We start from the raw sequence: 16,378 nt of genomic DNA on the forward strand, positions 1-16,378 counted from the left end.
TGCCTTTGTATAATGGCACTATGCACGCATTCCGCCAATCCTCAGGCACCTCACCATAAGTCATACATACATTAAATAACCTTACCAACCAGTCAACAATACATATATATATATACATATATATATATATATATATATATATATATATATATATATATATATATATATATATATATATATATATATATGTATATATATATATATATGTATATATATATATATATATATATATATATATATATATATATATATATATATATATATATATATATATATATTGGAAAGGATCACAATTTTGCGCGTGATCAAGATATGTTTACCAAGTGGCGTCCTAGCTTCGTCTCTTCGATGTATAACAACTGACTGTTATATTTCTCTCCTGTGTCTCCCTTGATGATGTGATTATTACACGAAAGTGCACTTGGGAACTTTTCGTGTTTCATTTTCCCCGTGGACTCATAGGAATATATATATATATATATATATATGTATATATATATATATATATATATATATATATATATATATATATATATATATATATATATACATAGGCATTAACATCAAAAAATAGAACAATAAATAAAGGAAAATGCAGGGAAGAAGAACGAAATGAAAAGCCATATGTAACGCTACACTGCCGTTATGACCCATATACTTGTGACAAGCCCATGATTAGATTGCACATGATCCACTCATACGAGTGTAGAATTCTCTCCTGAACATGTTGTTATCAGCTGTAACGATGCACGTAGAGAGGTGTTCAAATATGGACTCTCCCCTGGAACACACGTCGATATATTTGAGACCCATTCTCTGTCGAGAATTCTCTTGGTCTTATTTGAGATCAATTCTCTGGTCTTATTGTGCCGACCCATAGCCATAGACCTGCCCCAAATGTGGAGACCTGCTCCCAGTGTGGAGACTTGCTCCTAATGTGGAGACCTGCCCCTAATTTTGGGTGACCTGCCCCATGATACATAACACCTGCAGTTGCAATATTACCATGGAACATGTATACAACGGAATGCTATGCATATATATGATCTTCAGAGTCAAATATGAATTATTTAGTAACAGTTGAAGGAATAAAATTATTGGAGTAATTTTACAAAATAATGTTTATTTCAAGCACACTGATGAATATTTGAAGGGAAACAGACGTGAATATTTGAAGAGAAACAGACTGGTGAATATTTTAAGGGAAAAAGGACTGGTGAATATTTAAAGTTAAAGAATGGATATTTTAGGGGAAACATTGGTGAATATTTTTTTTTAGGGGGGGAACATGATGAATATTGTAAACGGAATCATGAATACTCTACAGAAAACTTAATTATAAAATTCATATGGATCATTTTAAGTATTTAGATATCTCTTAGGGGCTAGAATATACAATTCTCTACAGAAAACCTTATATAAAACCTTTTTATACTGAAAAAACGCAGCGTAAACTATAGGTTCCAACGCTTCATATATTCCCACATAGATGAGAGGAGCACTCCAGTAGGGCCCACAATGTCAACAGGTATAGATAGAGAGGTAACCTCTGATGTTTCTGAGGTGGTGTGGAGGAGGAGGAGGAGGAGGAGGACTGGTGTGGGTGTGGGTGTGAAGCTGGGGAGAGTGGCTATAAACTGGACACCAGAGAGAGAGGGGGTCCACGTTCACAATGCTCACAACATACACGAGTATGTTGTGTGGTTGGTGAGGTCGAGGTTGGTGGTGTTGCAGTGTCTGGTGGTGGGGGATTAGTCTAGCCTTGTGAGGACTAGGCTGTGCCTAGTGTGAGGACTAGGCTGGCCTTGTGTGAGGACTGGGTGTGCCTAGTGTGAGGACTAGGCTGGCCTTGTGTGAGGACTGGGTGTGCCTTGTGTGAGGACTAGGCTGGCCTTGTAAGGACTGGCTGTGCCTAGTGTGAGGACTAGGCTGGTCTATTGAGGACTTAGGCTGTGTCTGGTGGTGGGGGACTAGGCTCAAGCCATGTCAGGAGGACTGGCTGTGTCGTGGTGTTCGTGACCTGTGTTCATCTAGCTTGCTCTGTGTCTCTCTACCGTAGCTGTGTTGCTGTAGATAAAGATAATGATTATCTTCTCCTGGTGTGTGTGTTTGTGTGTGTGGGTGTTTCTTTTCAGGTCGACATGTATGTAACGACCCTTGAGCACGACGGTACAACTCGTCAGTACGACCTGCATGGCCTTTGGCATGATTATGCCATAAGGGTCATGTCAGAAGGACAAGGTGACCCCACACACACACACACACCCAGCGATCGCCTACGTCGTGCTCAAGGGGCTTATGCCGCTCAAACTCACAGACGTACAGTTACGAACACGTCGGCCGTGGAGGAGGGGGAGTGAGTGTGTGGTGTGCCGCGAGCGAGACTTTATTTGTCCTTTTCAGCTTGTAGGACGTCCGTGTGGTGGTGTGGCTTAGGTGGCTGGTTGGGTGTGGGCTGAGCCATGCCCTCGATGCCCATGACGGCCACAACCTGCAGGGCGATGAGGCACGCCACCATCAGGATCCCCCATGTGAACGGTTCCATCCTGGTCCCTCAGGGGTTCCTTGATCTCCTCCTCCCACTCGGTTCGGTCGGCGGAGTCGCTGGTTCGCTAGGTGTGTTCGGTCGTTCTTCGTCGTTCGCTGGTTCGATTGGTCGTCGGATGACCGAGACACCGACGCCGGTTCACTCACCACGTCAAGCTTCACAGACTCGCTCGTAGTTGTGTGGCTTCGTGAGGTCCTCGACTCGAGGAGCCACAGTCATCGGTTCGCTTGATGGTTCGTTCGCCGGCTCGCTGCTTCGGACCGGTGGCTTCTTGATTGGCTACGGCCTCGTTAGTCGACTGTTGGATTAGTCCCGACTCGCCACCTGGCTGCTGGTCGCGGGCTGGCTCACGACGACACACACCGCGCCACCTGTCGGTACAACATGGCTGGAATCAGTCACTGTGTGGAGGAGGGTTACATCTGGCTGGTGGTCCGCGTCCCTACACACACACACACACACACATCGGGGACCCTAAATGAGCGGAGTTAATGGGGATTTGCAGCAGGTGTGGAGAGTCGTATGATTAACATGCGTAGCAGGTGTAAACATACGCAATTAACATACAGGTCGGTGTTGACTGTAGAGGATTGTGATTAGCCTGTAGAGAAGGTGTAGATTAACACACTTTTATCCTGTAGAGCAGGTGTAACGAGGGACATGAATAGTACATGGAGGAGGTGTAGAAAAATACATAGTCATCGTATAGAACAGGTGTTGAGAAACATTATTAGCGAATAGAGCATATACTGAAAAAAAAAACCCACAAAATAAGCATAAAAACAGGTGTCGTGGAAAGTAAGATTAACACAGTAGGTGTAGATACATCATTAGCCCTGTAGAACAGGTGTTGAGAAACACATGATTAGCCTGTAGAACACGTGCCTAGAAACACGGTAGTTAGCATACAGACCGGGAATGAACACATGATTAGCCTGTAAGAACAGGTGTTGAGAAACACAGGTGTAGGGGAACATGTGATTAGAGCGCAGGTGTGGAAAGCAGGAAGAAGGTGTTGATGGCACCGAGGTCGTCTACCTGGCCTCCCTGAGAACCAGCAGGCATGGGGGACCTGGGTGTTCTGCTCCGCCTCCCCTTCCCCTCACACAGCCCCTACGTAAGGACCAGGTCCGTACCACAATCGCCAGTGCCCACCGTCAATAAGGAGGGGGTCGCCTTCGTCGAGGCCGTACCCTTCCAAGTGAACGAAATGGAGAGGCGAAGGCTTTCTTCAGCCTGAAGGAGGACCTCCACTCCACCATTCCCCAGCTGATGGTGAGCGCAGCCGGGGAGCAGCAGGAGGTCCCTGGGTTGGCTCCTAGAGTTAATGTACTTCAAAAATGTCTCATTCGTGAAGGCGAAATTGTCATGGGGTTTGAAAACCTCCTCACAAAGACTCTGTGCGACCCTTGAAGTCGACGGCTTTACCCTTGAGGTCGACGCTACGACCCCCCCCCCCGAGGACGACGTTACGACCCCCCTGAGGACGACGCTACGACCCCCCCTGAGGACGACGCTACGACCCCTCCTGAGGACGACGCTACGACCCCCCCTGAGGACGACGTCTCAACCCCCCCTCCCCCCGAGGACGACGCTACGACCTCCCTGAGGTCGACGGAACGACCCATGGCTTCAGCGACCAAGAGTCGTCCATCCTCGCGGTGAGTGAGCGCGATGAACGCCAAGGATCGTAGTAGCGAGATCGTTCATGTGCGTTCATCGGACGAGAGTCGTCAGCGAGGAAGTCACTTCGTTCCGCTTTAAGATGAGCCGTCGCGTATAAAACTGGCTTCGTTAACGTCTTGTGTACGAAAAAACACGCCCCGCACTCCGTTCCCTTGATTGGCGCCTAAACCAACAGTCGCAGGAGCGACGTCTTCCACAAGGAGCACAGAGGTCGCATCTGTGAGTCTGGTACGCGCCTTCGTGTAGCCCGTTGAGGTGATGAATCTCGCCTCCCATTATACATGTCGTACTCCTGTTGATAGCCAAGGCCAAGCCAGCTGTTACCTCCTGTTGTATGTCATCCTCCTGTTGGTAGCCTAGGACCAGCCAGCTGTTACCTCTTGTTTGTATATGTCTTACTCGTGGTGTTGGTAGCCCAGGATGAGGGTTTCGAAGCCGTGTGCTCGACTCGTTCGTAGAAACCACTCCGGGAGCATTGGCGTATTACCACCCCCCCCCTCTCTCTCTCTCTCTCTCTCTCTCTCTCTCTCTCTCTCTCTCTCTCTCTCTCTCTCTCTCTCTCTCTCTCTCTCTAACACACACACACACACTTATTTTCTCGTGTTTGCTCTGCTGTTAACTGTCTTATACCAGTGTTCTCTCGTTTGTGCTTTTATTTCTGATGTAGTGCACATTATTCTTTTATGTTACTGTTAGTGCTTTTATTTCTCATTCAGTGGACATTATTCCTTTACGTTACTGGGCGTCTTTTTTTTCTTAAGATCATCATTCTCCTCTGTATCACACAGACCTATTACCCCCCCTGAGGCTTGGTATAATGTTGTAGGTAAATTTTTTTTTTTGAACGTTTGATAACGTTGTTGGTTCACTAACTCCGCCACCGACCTCCAGATGGCAGTAGGGGAGGGAGGCGCCGTCGTCGAGTCGAGAGGAGAGGGATGCCACGTAGGCGTTAAAGAAGTGACGCTGCGCTCATTGCTGGGGGGGCAGGTCAACCCCGCCCGGAATGTTGACTATGGCGCTCATATTGATGGACAAAGGGGGAAGGGTTGGGGGGGGGGTTATGTGGCTATCGAGGGGGTGGTAGAGGGAAAAACAATTGTTGCCGGAGAGATGTGGGGGGAGGCTACTTACATCATACCCTGAGATAAGGGATCTCCAGTACTCGACCCTTTTAAAACGGCGATTCGAACCCTTAGGTACGAAGGAATCGCTTTTTGGTGTATCCCTTTCGGGGAATCAAGTCGAAGTACAGACAGGCTACTATCGTACACTCAAAGGGTCGTCGTGTCGTGTTCAAGGGGTCAGGACGTGAGGCGAGGCAGGTGTTTATATGGGAAACAACGGCAGGTATCTTGCCGTGCGCTGAGGGAAGAGGAGGAGGAGCGGTGGATGGCACGGACGCTTTGAGGGAAGCCATACAACAAGTGGCCCGGTAATATAACATGAAGGCGGTGGATATTGCCTCGGTCGCTTTACGCGGCACAAAGTCTTTTGAAAGGACAAAGAGAAAAACTTAAAGAGCGCGCTTGGTCTTGTTCTTCCGCGGCATAGCGTAGCATAAGCTAACCTAGCATAAGCCTAGCCTAGGAGCATAGCATAGGCTAACCTAGCTTATGATTTTCACCTTTCACTCAAAGTTAGTCGATGAATTGGGTACCTGACTTAGGATATATATATATATATATATATATATATATATATATATATATATATATATATATATATATATATATATATAATATATTCCCTTAAAGGCCCAGTCCTCTGTTCTTAACGCTACCTCGCTAACGCGGGAAATGGCGAATAGTATGAATGAATAAATATAAATCGTGAAATGGAACTGGAATATCTTACGGCTCGCATTGCACAAGAACAAGAAAGATGTGTAGCGAAAATCCTCGAGATATATGAAGCATAAAATTACTAAAAAAAAAAAAAAAAAATGTAGCGCTTGTAGATTATTAGCGTCTTGGACATGTCGTATCGTAGCCGGAACTGTAAGGATCCATACGTCGCGCGTCGGCGGTCGAGGAAGCCAGTATAATAATAATCTTACCGTCATCAACGCGTCTTCCAGTACGTTCCAAATGCGTATATACGAAGTCCTGGTTTCGTAACAGGCACTTAATTATTGCACTTGGCCTTCGGAGTGAACACAAACAACCTACATTGGAAGAGAGAGGAGTAAGGAGTGACACGGTAACCATATATATATATATGTATCATAGGAGACCCTGATTTAAGTTAGCCCAGAACGTTTCATCGGGACTAGGGAAGGAAGAGTCCACGGCTTCTGGCTGGATGGAGTGACGTGAGGAAGCACTTCTTCAGCAGTGGAGCCCCATGTGGATTCGCGGAACATGCTGAGGGAGGGAGGGAGGGAGGGATGACGTGCAGTGAAGGTGAAGGTGGCTACCACTGGGGAAAAATTCACGGAACTAGTATGACACTGAAGTAAGAAGAGGGTGGTGGTGGTGGTGTCCCACAGCTCCCTCCATCTATTCAAAAATAGGTAATTACTTTACAGAAATAGGTAATTACTATAAAAATATAGGTAATTACTGCACGTGTGATGTCAAATCGGTTAAGACGCGCACTCCGTGGCTTGGAAAAATGCTTCATTTAGTTGCCATGTGTTCCCCACTTACCTATTCACCTTTTTTTTTTTTCCAGTTGTATTTTGGTTTGTATGGTTTGATTAGCTAAGTCCTGCTGGATGGAGCATGATTTACCACTTGAGGTTAGAAGAGTTCGTTAAAGTAATGAGGTTGTCGTGGGCTAGGTTTGCTATCTCTGTCCACTGTGAGGCTACATTTCCCATCTCTCTGTCCGCTCTTAGGTTAGATATCCCATATCACTCCCTGCTGTTAGGTTAGATATCCCATATCTCTCTGTCTGCTGTTAGGTTAGACATGCCATATCACTCCCTGCTGGTAGGTTAGATATCCCATATCTCTCCCTGCTGTTAGGTTAGACATGTCATATCTCTCCCTGCTATTAGGTTAGACATGCCATATCTCTCCCTGCTGTTAGGCTAGATATCCCATATCTCTCCCTGCTGTTAGGTTAGACATGTCATATCTCTCCCTGCTATTAGGTTAGACATGCCATATCTCTCCCTGCTGTTAGGCTAGATATCCCATATCTCTCCCTGCTGTTAGGCTAGATATCCCATATCTCTCCCTGCTGTTAGGCTAGCTAATCCATATCTCTCCCTGCTGTCAGGCTGGATATCCCATATCTCTCCCTGCTGTTAGGCTAGCTAATCCATATCTCTCCCTGCTGTCAGGCTGGATATCCCATATCTCTCCCTGCTGTTAGGCTAGCTAATCCATATCTCTCCCTGCTGGTAAGTTAGATATCCTGTCTCTCCCTGCTGTTAGGTTAGACATGCCATATCTCTCCCTGCTGTTAGGTTAGATATCCCATCTCTCTCTGCTGTTAGGCTATATATCCCATACGTCTCCCTGCTGGTAGGCTAGATAGAGTAACACGATGAACGAACGTCGGCGTCGATTATAAACTACAGGTAGTGTGGCCTGGTGTGGCCAGCCGCCCGCCCGCCCGCCCGGCCTAGTTCAAACAAAAGCGTCGTCTGAGACCGTTGTAAACACTTCCTCCGAACCGTCGGGCGGGGAGCTTCGTCCGCAGGCCTACTATACCACCACCTCCTCCTCCTCCTCCTGCCCAGGCCGCTCCCGGGGTACGCATCCGGACGCGGGGCTTGGCCGGGTCCGAACGAAGGAAGGAACGGTGGTCGGCGTTCCCTAGGCGAGAGGCAGGGGCGCCCCAGGACTGCTGGGCGGGGGTAAAATAACGTGATGGAGGGAGATATGGTGATCCGCCATGTTTTATTGAAACGCGAGTATGGTGGTTCTTAAGGAAAGATAGATAGGGGACTAAGGAAGGAAAATAAGGATGGCATTATAGAAAGAAGAATAAGAAAGATTCGTAATAGATTGAAAAAAAGAAAATATATATGTGAGTATAGCTCAGACGGGGAGCGTGAAGAGTAAGGAAGGGGGAGAGAGAGAGAGAGAGAGAGAGAGAGAGAGAGAGAGAGAGAGAGAGAGAGAGAGGAGTATTTGGTAAGTCAGGATGGTGGGAGGGGGGAGATGAGAGGGGGAGTAAAGTTCTGGCGATCTAGAAAATGATGAGGGTGAGGGGTGAAGGTGATAGAGGGGTTAGGGATGGGGGGTGGGTTGCTGGGTTGGGTCCCCCTAGTGAGGTGGTGTGAGGGGAGGGGAGGGGAGGCCGCCCCTCGTGAGGACACCACACAGGCTGCCGTAATTGTACCTCGCGGGGAGACGGGAGTTACCGGGGAGAGCCTCGAGTGAGGGGAGAGGCTGTAGTGTTGGGCGGGGTGGGGGGACGATGGAAGAGTCTGTAGATAGGGGAGTGTAGGTACTGGGGAGAGTCTGTAGAGAGGGGAGTGTAGGTACTGGGGAGAGTCTGTAGAGAGGGGAGTGTAGGTACTGGGGAGAGTCTGTAGAGAGGGGAGTGTAGGTACTGGGGAGAGTCTGTAGAGAGGGGAGTGTAGGTACTGGGGAGAGTCTGTAGAGAGGGGAGTGTAGGTACTGGGGAGAGTTTGTAGAGAGGGGAGTGTAGGTACTGGGGAGAGTGTAGAGAGGGGAGTGTAGGTACTGGGGAGAGTCTGTAGAGAGGGGAGTGTAGGTACTGGGGAGAGTTTGTAGAGAGGGGAGTGTAAGTACTGGGGAGAGTCTGTAGAGAGGGGAGTGTAAGTACTGGGGAGAGTCTGTAGAGAGGGGAGTGTAGGTACTGGGGAGAGTGTAGAGAGGGGAGTGTAGGTACTGGGGAGAGTCTGTAGAGAGGGGAGTGTAGGTGCTGGGGAGAGTCTGTAGAGAGGGGAGTGTAGGTACTGAGGAGAGTCTGTAGAGAGGGGAGTGTAGGTACTGGGGAGAGTCTGTAGAGAGGGGAGTGTAGGTACTGGGGAGAGTCTGTAGAGAGGGGAGTGTAGGTACTGGGGAGAGTCTGTAGAGAGGGGAGTGTAGGTACTGGGGAGAGTTTGTAGAGAGGGGAGTGTAGGTACTGGGGAGAGTGTAGAGAGGGGAGTGTAGGTACTGGGGAGAGTCTGTAGAGAGGGGAGTGTAGGTACTGGGGAAAGTCTGTAGTGAGAGGAGCGTGGGGGACGAGGGGAGTGTAGGTACTGGGGGGAGTGTAGGTACTGGGAGAATCTTTAGTGTGAGGAGCGTAGGGGACGAGGGGTGACTGTAGTGAGGGTAGTGTGGAGGGACGAGGGGAGAGGCTATAGTGTGGGGGACGAGGGGAGTGGCTGTAGTGAGGTGAGGGGTGAGGAACGAGGGGAGTGGCTGTAGTTAGGGGAGTGTGGGGAACGAAGGGAGAGGCTGTAGTGTGGGGGACGAGGGGAGTGGCTGTAGTGTGGGGAACGAAGGGAGAGGCTGTAGTGTGGGGGACGAGGGGAGTGGCTGTAGTGAGGGGAGTGTGGGGAACGAAGGGAGAGGCTGTAGTGTGGGGGACGAGGGGAGTGGCTGTAGTGAGGGGAGTGTGGGGAACGAAGGGAGAGGCTGTAGTGTGGGGGACGAGGGGAGTGGCTGTAGCGAGGAGAGTGTGGAGGAACAAGGGGAGTGGCTGTAGTGAGGGGAGTTTGGGGGACGAGGGGAGTGGCTCAAGGGAGGGAAGTATAGGGGACGAGGGTAGTGGCTGTAGTGAGGGGAGTATGGGGGATGAGGGGAGTGGCTGTAGTGAGGGGAGTGTGGGGGACGAGGGGAGTGGCTGTAGTGAGGGGAGTGTGGGGGGCGAGAGGAGTGGCTGTAGTGAGAGGAGTGTGGGGGACGAGGGGAGTGTGGAGGGACGAGGGGAGTGGCTGTAGTGAGGGGAGTGTGGAGGGACGAGGGGAGTGGCTGTAGTGAGAGGAGTGTGGGGGACGAGGGGAGTGGCTGTAGTGAGGGGAGTGTGGAGGGACGAGGGGAGTGGCTGTAGTGAGAGGAGTGTGGGGGACGAGGGGAGTGGCTGTAGTGAAGGGAGTGTGGGGGACGAGGGGAGTGGCTGTTGTGAGGGGGAGTGTGGGGGACGAGGGGAGTGGCTGTAGTGAAGGGAGTGTGGGGGACGAGGGGAGTGGCTGTAGTGAAGGGAGTGTGGGGGACGAGGGGAGTGGCTGTAGTGAGGGGAGTGTGGGGGGAACGGAAGAAAAAAATTGGGTGGGTGCCTTCGGTAGGGAGATGGACGTTGGGTAGTCAGGTTACAGAGGAGATCCATTATGGTAGCCAGGGAGAGGGAGGAGGGAGAGTGTGGGAGGGAGGGAGGGAAAGTGTGGGGCGGAAAGGGAGAGGATGGGGAGGGAGAGGGAAGCAGGCAGAGTTTGGCGAGGGGAGGGAGTCAGGGAAAGTATGATAGTGAGAGCGAATGTGGTAGGGAGAGGGAGGGAGGGAGAGCAGCATGCAGTGTTCGGCCCAGCCTCTGAACTCACACTGGGGAGAAGCTATTCTGCCTATGGTGTGTGGTGTTGAGTACACCTTTATTCTTGTTCATGTTGGCCAGCAGTATAATTAGCCAACATCGTGGTTGGCCAGCAGTATGGTTAGCCAGCTGTGTGGGTGCCCAGCACTGTGGTTGGACAGCAGTGTGGCTGGCCAGCTGTATGGCTGGCTGGCCAGCACTGTGGTTGGCTAGCTAGTTTGGTTGGCCAGCAGTATGATTAGCCACTAGTATGGTAATACATCAGTGTGGCTGGCCAGCGCTATGGTTGGCCAGCAGTATGGTTAACCAGCAGTGTGGCTGGCCAGCACTAAGGTTGGCCAGTAGTATGGTTGGCCAGCAGTGTGGTTGGCCAGCAGTGTGGCTGGCTAGCAGCATGGTTGTCCAGCAGTGTGGTTAGCCACCAGTAGTATGGGTAGCCAGCAGTATGGTTAGCCAGCAGTGTGGCTGGCTAGCAGCATGGTTGGCTTGGCCAGCAGTGTGGTTAGCCAGCAGTAGTATGGGTAGCCAGCAGTATAGTTGGCTAGCAGTGTGGCTGGCCAGCAGTATAGTTGGCCAGCAGTATGGTTGGCCGGCAGTAGTATGGGTAGCCAGCACTATGGTTGGCCAGCATGATGGTGGGCCAGCAGTATGGCTCGCCAGCAAGTGTGGTCGCTGGTGCGAACGTGGGTACAGCGAAGGTAACTTCTGGTAACACAGCGGTTGTGCTGCAAAATTTTGAGTCGTTAATCCAGTGAGGGGGAAATGGAATGTTGCCAAACTTCTGTAGTGTGACGGTGGGAACGGGGGATGTGGGATGGGAAATACTCGAGGAGGGAGAGAGCTGGAATGGGGAGAGGATATGGAGGAAGACGTGACACACACACACACACACACACACACACAAGGAAGAGGGTAAACCAAAACAATGATGTAAATAAACGTTGGGGATCCAGACCGTATCAAAAAAAGAAAAAAAAAAATTGGACGACCAGCAGATGTGCGGAACGGTCGAGCCACTTGTGTGTCTGTTGATGGAGAGAGAGAGAGAGAGAGAGAGAGAGAGAGAGAGAGAGAGAGAGAGAGAGAGAGAGAGAGTTGCAAGTAGGCAGGGCCGTTGTTATGTTGGCCGGTGGGCACAGTTGCACGTTGGGTTCATCTGGGACTGATCTCAACCAGTTATCCCGTCTTCTTTTGAACGTTCATGACCGGGACGAGAAGAAAACATGGTTTCCGGCCAGTTTGCTCTCTCTCTCTCTCTCTCTCTCTCTCTCTCTCTCTCTCTCTCTCTCTCTCTCTCTCTCTCTCTCTCTCGATCATAATCAGCCCTGACACAGCACAAGTGGTCTTTGCTGTTGCACACACTATTGTTTGCATACAGGGGGTAGGGGAGGAGGAATACTTCCCACGTATTCCCTGCGTGTCGTAGAAGGCGACTAAAAGGGGAGGGAGCCGGGGGCTGGAAATCCTCCCCTCTCGTTTTTAATTTTCCAAAAGAAGGAACAGAGAAGGGGGCCAAGTGAGGATATTCCATCAAACGCTCAGTCCTCTGTTCTTGGCGCTACCTCGCTGACGCGAGAAATGGCGAATAGTATAATTGTGTGTATATATATATATATATATATATATATATATATATATATATATATATATATATATATTCCTATGTACGTACGTACGTACTGTACACGGAGCATGTTACTGCCTTAATGATGACGTCAGTTCAGGGTAGCACGACCCGCCCGTTCTCTCCTGACCAGACTGCTGGCGTGTGTGTGTGTGTGTGTGTGTGTGTGTGTGCTGACACCACCACCACCACTACACACACATTGCCGGAGATACTGATGACCTGGGCATAGTCTTACAATCCTCTATCTGCAGTAGCGATCGCCAGATGGCTGTCCTGCCCCGGGACCAGGCCTCCCTCACACTGCTGCTCTTTACGTCTGTGTTACGACCTGTGTTTAGGCGGTCGCTGGCCCGTCAGGTCCACCTATATCCTCCCCCAAGACAACCTGGCTGATCAGGGACACGCTGTCGAGTATATATATATATATATATATATATATATATATATATATATATATATATATATATATATCCTCCTGTGTATATGATACGTGCAGGAAACAGCAGAGGGCTTGCAGCTCTGGGTTCGGGATGATGTAAAAATTTATACTTTAAGAATGAGAGAGAGAGAGAGAGAGAGAGAGAGAGAGAGAGAGAGAGAGAGAGAGAGAGAGAGAGAGAGAAATGAAGGTGACTTTGTAACGTATGAATAAACGATACCAAAGCCAAAGGGTATGGAAAATAAGAAGAACACCTGAAGATCTACCCTTCCCCGAAGCGGACTCCACCATGACACCTGCCAACACACACACAGACACACACACACACACACACACTCGGACACACCAGACGAGAATACTCGTGTGTGCCAGTATCACCGTATTAGGCAGGGGTGGGTTGTTGATCTAGGGGTCCTCCACAATCTGGGCCACTGACTCCCGACCACAACCGCTGGACACATCTACTAGTGACTTCCTTGGCGCATAGAGTTGTGTAGGGGAGTAGAGAAAGCCTGACCCACCTCCCCTCCTCAGTCTACGCTCAAAAATTTATTCCCACTCGGGACAGTAATCGTGGAAAACGGTAAAAAGTTTAACTTTTGCAATCCAAACTTACCATAAATAATGAGAGTGTAGACACCCAAGGCTCAAAACTGTCGGTTTCTGTTTGTAAATATCAGAAACATTATGGAGTATCGGATGTAAACATTCTAGAACGCACGGGGTTTGAATAAGGAGTCGTTGCTCCTGGTCAGCCAAGCTGCGGTTGGTCGGTAGCCCCGCCAGCTGCGGTCTTAACCATTTAAGCACGACGATATTGACCTTAAGCATGACTGTATTGACCTTAAGCGCGACGGTATTGACCTTAAGCACGACGGTACTGACCTTAAGCGCGACGGTATTGACCTTAAGCACGACGGTACTGACCTTAAGCACGACGATATTGACCTTAAGCACGACTGTATTGACCTTAAGCGCGACGGTATTGACCTTAAGCACGACGGTACTGACCTTAAGCGCGACGGTATTGACCTTAAGCACGACGGTACTGACCTTAAGCGCGACGATATTGACCTTAAGCACGACGGTACTGACCTTAAGCGCGACGGTATTGACCTTAAGCACGACGGTACTGACCTTAAGCACGACGATATTGACCTTAAGCACGACTGTATTGACCTTAAGCGCGACGGTATTGACCTTAAGCACGACGGTACTGACCTTAAGCGCGACGGTATTGACCTTAAGCACGACGGTACTGACCTTAAGCGCGACGGTATTGACCTTAAGCACGACGGTACTGACCTTAAGCGCGACGGTATTGACCTTAAGCAGGACGGTACTGGCCTTGTGCACGACTGTGCGACCCGCTCAGGTCAGGTAAAAAAAAACAGACCACCATATCCAAGGGTCACACCCGTCGTGCTTAAGGCTAATGTTAAGATCTTGGCCACAGCTTCGTCTACACACACACACACACACACACACATAGAGTCATGATGCTGTAACCAACGTGTAATTTGAATTATGAATTGCTTTATTTTGGGGAAACACCCGTTACTCGACGGAAGACTGAAGTCAGTAAAACCGGAGGAAACAAAACTGTAAACAGAAAGTAAGTTAATGCCATGCAGAGTCATCCCCTCAACATGGACTTCGTTCTCGTGTACTGTCGTGCTTCTTCGTTCTGGCGGCACACATTACAAGCCTTTTAATTTAGCTGCCACACATGTTCATCCAAAGCTGCCCAGTGTGTCCAGGTGAAGCAGCAAGAACTTCCATGGGAAACGTGAAGTGCTTCTAACTCTCTCACTCGGCTCATAGAAAAGTTGATCCTTCCGTCCAAGTAAGCCAACGTCATTACACATCCCTCCCCACTTCGCACACGCAACGCTCGACCCCCACAGATCATTCTCTCTCTCTCTCTCTCTCTCTCTCTCTCTCTCTCTCTCTCTCTCTCTCTCTCTCTCTCTCTCTCGTACCATAACCCACCCACGGGATTGCAGTTGTCACACACCTAAACGTATTTCAATAAACCTTAGGATGTGTCCGGGGGTCAGTCCTCTCACGCGCACCGTGCGCACTAGGCTGTCGGTGTCGTGTGGTGTGTGCTGCTCTCCTCCTCCTTTCGATAGAGCGATGCGACGACCCACGATCGTGTCGGGCAGGGCGAAGTAGGAACCCTCGTCGTGTTTGATGGCTCTGCGTGTCCGATCGCGTCACTTAAGTCACTTGTACAGTTCTAAGATAATCCCTGGACTTCTGCAAGAGTTGGTGGACTGGGTGGATACTAACGTCGCCAGGCAGGTGTGGCCTGGCCGGGCAGACGGTGAGGCCGGATGTTATGAGAGATAATAAGCTGTACAACGCAGGCTCTCTCTCTCTCTCTCTCTCTCTCTCTCTCTCTCTCTCTCTCTCTCTCTCTCTCTCTCTCTCTCTCTCTCTCTGCCTGACCCTGACTTAAATGTGGACACGTGAATACGTCGTTCCGGTGGGTCACCCAACCATATCAAGATTTGAGACGATTTGTGAATATATATATATATATATATATATATATATATATATATATATATATATATATATATATATATATAAACTTAGGCCAGGTACCCATATATCGACCAGTCCCAAGGATCAACGTCTGCGTACGATGATGTGGGCTGAGCGTCACTCCACCAGGAAACTGGAGCCATGCGGGCCTGACCCTGGTTGCGCCCAATGCTGACTCACAGAAGCCCGTATGTGTGTGTGTGTGAGAGAGAGAGAGAGAGAGAGAGAGAGAGAGAGAGAGAGAGAGAGAGAGAGAGAGAGAGAGCAGGTAATTGCCTATATGTACTTATGTGATAGCGTCGTACGGGGAGGGAGTTTTACGTTCGTGGGATCCCATATCTCGAACAGTCTATACTATCAATACAACTTTTTAGATTCATTTTAACTTTCTGCATTAACCATATCTTCTGCTATTTTATTCTCTGCATCCACCAGTTTTATATTATAAAAGTACCTCTTCATATTTTTTTTATGAAGTTTCTTTTTCTTTCAATTTAATGTTATGTCCTCAATTTTTATCCTCGCATACTCGGCGAACAGTTCATTGTCTGCGTCATCAGTCTGGTTTTTAAGAGCTTAATTGTTGTGATCAGGTTACACCCTCTCACTTTTCTCTCTTTCGAAATGGTCAAATTCACGCTCTCTAGCCTTTTCCTGTCTGCCCTCCTCTGGACCTTCTCGGTAAGCTCTTTTCGCTTATTCTCGTGCAGTGACCAAACTTGAAGAAGCAGATTCTCTAATTTTGTAATGTATATAATAATTCAAGTTCTCTCGGTATTGAATGATAGCTCGCGTTGTTCCATGCGCTTAATATTACTTTCCCGGTGCTTGTCAATGCTCTGCAGCTTGTTAATTTCGACTTGTTTGCTTAACGGCCACATAACAGCAGTAATCACTTTTGTTTCTGAAGTACATGATGTGTGTGATTACTATACGTGGTTTTGCACTCGTGTTTGCCACGTCTCTTAACCATCTGTGTACGTACCATGTCATTACTCTTGTATTCATAAGCACGCCAGCCTAAGCCTGGTGTGTGTGTGTGTGTGTGTGTAAAAATGCAGGAAAAGATAAACGACACACATGT

General features: G+C 49.0%; 1 protein-coding gene and 1 long non-coding RNA gene across 6 annotated transcripts in view; one reads left to right on the plus strand and one right to left on the minus strand.

The window, feature by feature from the left end:
- Positions 1–16,378, plus strand: part of LOC139765852 (uncharacterized) — a 323,832-nt gene that overhangs the window by 182,002 nt on the left and 125,452 nt on the right. The window lies entirely within an intron of this gene.
- Positions 1,104–15,231, minus strand: LOC139764457 (uncharacterized). Its single transcript, XR_011716379.1, has 2 exons — positions 14,759–15,231; positions 1,104–2,919 (listed from the first exon to the last, which is right to left on the minus strand). It is a non-coding gene; the product is annotated as an uncharacterized lncRNA (long non-coding RNA).

This window comes from Panulirus ornatus, chromosome 4, assembly GCF_036320965.1.
Source record: "Panulirus ornatus isolate Po-2019 chromosome 4, ASM3632096v1, whole genome shotgun sequence".
In the NCBI taxonomy this organism is placed as follows: Eukaryota; Metazoa; Arthropoda; class Malacostraca; order Decapoda; family Palinuridae; genus Panulirus; species Panulirus ornatus.